Raw genomic sequence first — 3,839 nt, 5'->3', positions numbered from 1 at the left:
GGTTGTCTGAACCAATGAGCATTAAGCTGTGTCGTCATCCAGTCGCTTCCCATCATGCTTTTGATCAGCGCAGTCGGTCTCGTCGCGAGGGTTTTTTGGCACACGTAAGCATGACATCAGAGCAAGTCAGACGTAACTCGGACACTTTTCTAACCAGTATGCATCTCGCGGTGATCAGTTCTGCTCAGATTTTGCTAATCTCAAACAAACCTACTGTTTTGAATCACTCGAATGAGCGACCGCACGCTGAAGACACCCGGGGCCCGTTCTTCGTACGTCGCTTATTACATCCGAGATGAAATGTCACATCCAAGATGACATCATCGCGCTAATCAGGATCTGGCTAATTCGGTTCTTCGGACGCACCTGTTGTTGATGATTATTATGGTTGGATTGAGTTATCTGAGATAATTGCGCGTTCATGGGTTGGTTTAAAAGGGGCTATGTATCGATACTCGAAACTACGATCAGCAGTGCAGCGATTGGCTGGCGGCAAGACAGCAACGTAATGACATCATATAATTAAAAAGAGTGGCTTATCACTCAGCATACCCGGTTAAAAAAGTTTAAATTAAATCTAAAATTGAGTCGCCACTGACATGAATGACTGTAAATAATAATGAAATTTACCGTATTCTATTTTTATTTATTTATTTTTAATCTGTGCTTCTCATCCGCTCCTAGCTGTCTATGGGTAGCGCAGCTTCACCATACAGATTTAACTACACACAGCTAATTAAAACAGCCTGGCTGCTGATTAATATTTCTGAAATAAACATTTCTGTGAATCGTGTTAGGTTGCACAGAAGAAAGCCCGATCTAGGACCTGCCCTGTACAGTTTAAGAATGGTTATAATTAACAGTTTAATAAAATCTCTACAACTACAAATCGCACTGTCACAGATGCTCAGCTGATTTACTCCAAAAATGCCTTCACAGTTTTAACAAATGAAAGCTTATTGTAAAGTGTAAAAAAGTTTATTTCAAATAGATTTATTTATTTATAGTCGCTTATAACGTTTGAAAACATAACACACATCAAACATCTTCCCACATTTGTAATGAGAAGCGTTTATAAATCTGTTGAAAACAAACTAGAAGCATTATTATTATTATTAACAAAATATACATTTTACTTTGTTTTAATTATATAAATTAAACAAATCATTAAAAATGGTTACTGTTGCAATAATCATATTGTACTCTAAATAGGTCAGTATATAATGTCAGTATATAATAATAATAATAATAATAATAAAATATTGATTTGACTTTATTTTTAATTATAACAATTAAACAAATCAATAAAATCTTACTATTGCAATAATCCTATTGTACTGTAAAATAAAAAAAAATCTGTATTTAATAATAATAATAATAAATACTGACTTTTTATTTTACAGTGGAACAGGATTGTAGTGTGTATTCTATATGTGTCACAGTTATAGATTTGTGTTTTCTTTTAGTTGCCGTTTTCCTGTCTTCTGTTCTGGTTTAGTTCCTGTGTGCTCATATTTGTTCATGTTCCTGGTCTCGTTTAGTCATTATTATTTAACCACCATCACCTGTATTGCCCTCATTTAGTCACCTTATTTAAGTTCCCTCTTTAGTCCATTCAGTTGTCGGTTTTTACCTATGTGTATCCTGTGTGCTAGTCTAGTTTTATTTGTCATTAAAATACAAACGCTTTGGATTATTTTCGTCTGACTTCCTCTTCCTTTTCCTAGCAGCAGCGTGACAATATAAGACTCATTCCCAGTCCTCATCAGAAATAACCATTTCTGGAGTCACGTGATGCGTCCGAGGTAGTAACACGTAACCAAGAGAGCTCTCCAGAAATCGTGTAATATCTTTTAAAATAATCACTGAAACATTCCCCAAACATTGGTAAATTGTTACCTGGTACTGGTGAGCAATGGGAAACAATGAAGCGTCGACCAAAAACTAAGAAGGATGAGCATAGAGCTACCGAAACCACTGAGAGAAGGATCCCCCAAAATGGCGCTGAAGGGAACGTCTCTGAGGGGGAAAGTTCTGCGGGGGTGCTCGCCTCGGCGATGAAAGAGTTTCGCGAGATTATTGGTAGTGTTAAGCAGGAGCTGATCTCTCAAATGTCGGACTTAAGTAACTCTATCCAGGGCTCAACTGATGCTCTTACAGCGTCTGTCTCGTCTATACAAGGCCGGATTGTTACAGCAGAGCAAAGAATCAGCGATGTGGAAGATGCTTATCTCGGGAAACGAGCAGAGCCTTAATCTCCTTAAAGACAATGTGGTTCTTAAAAACAAACTGGAATATATAGAAAATTACAATAGGCGAAATAACATCCGCTTGATTGGATTGAATGAGGGATTTGAAGGTCGAGACCCGGTCGAATTCTTCAAGACTTGGATACCGAGCGTTCTGGGCGAAAAGAACTTCGGCACTCCGCTTGTCATCGAGCGCGCCCACAGAGTCCCGGCAACGCGGATCCCGGGGAGGGCCCCGCGACCCATCCTAATTCGATTTTTGAGGTTCCAGGACCGTGAAAGCATCCTACGAATCGCCCGAGATAAAGCTCCAATTTCCGTTGAAGGGAAGAGAGTCAGCTTTTTTCTGGATTTTTCGTTGGAGGTGATGAGAAATTATTCCCGCGCTCAAGGCATTAAAGGAGAAGAACGTCAAATGTCAACTTGTTTATCCCGCCCGCATTCGAATTCCCGCGGAGGACGGTGGAGCACGGTTCTGTCACACACCGGACGAAGCTTTCAAGTACCTGTCGGAATATGAAAGAGATGCAGCTAGACGCGTCTGATTCACGGGAGACGGTTACGGTCTCATAAACGTCCCAGATTGTTCTGATTCAGCTAATTTTTGTTAGAATGGACCGGGTGAGTAACTCTGCTGACTGATTGGGAAGTTCACCTGGTCATCCCCGGTTGCTCGTGATTTCATTTTCCCCCATACATTTGTGTACCTTTGTTTGCTTCACTCACATCCCTCGAAGAAATGTGACGAGTGTCTGTATTTTTGGCCTTCAATATGAGACACTTTACCTGATTATTGACTAAAATCTGTCATGAACGTTCTTTCTTTTCAGAAAATACAGTTTTGTGAGAATCATCCTCAATCTTGAACTTGGTAAAACAATTATCTTTATTTAAAATGTTTCAAGTCTTAATACTTTTCCTTTTGTTATACAGGGATAAATCATACCAGGATGTATACTAAAATTGTTTAATGTTGCGCCCTACCTAGAGAATTTTCCATCAGCCCATCTATTTGTAACGACATAACTTGTGACCATAGTTGCTAAAATATTTTCATAATTTGTACATCAAGATATTGAACATTGTAGGGTATCGAACCCGATTCAGACAATTTAAGATTCGATCAAGAACATGGTTGAAACACGAGGAGCTGAATTCCACAGAAAGTCTCAAGACACAGGATGTCGTAAATCAAATCCTAGTGCCAGCCAGTCTGATAAGACAAAGAACAGACTGAGATTCCTTATGAGACCTCTTAACCTCTGGTCTTCACAGAACATGTCCTTATGTTCACGGAATGGCACAGAAACGGTCTTTTACAGATATAGATGCACCAAAATGAACTCAAAAAGCCTTATAAACTAATATCAGTCCATTGCTTAACTCCATATCATGTATGTAATACACACATTGGACTATCATGTTCTAATATGCAATTGCACATATTGCTGTAAACTTGGGATTTCACATTTTCATTCTCTTAAACTTATTCTTTCCTCACTTTCTCTCTTTCTGCAACTTGTGTGAATAGATTAGTGGTGTTTATGTGTTAGATTAGTTTATATGTCTTAGATTTATCTAATAAAGCCG

This window comes from Sinocyclocheilus rhinocerous, unplaced genomic scaffold (assembly GCF_001515625.1).
Source record: "Sinocyclocheilus rhinocerous isolate Xijiao unplaced genomic scaffold, SAMN03320098_v1.1 scaffold1221, whole genome shotgun sequence".
Classification (NCBI taxonomy): Eukaryota; Metazoa; Chordata; class Actinopteri; order Cypriniformes; family Cyprinidae; genus Sinocyclocheilus; species Sinocyclocheilus rhinocerous.
This window is presented reverse-complemented; position numbering follows the sequence as displayed.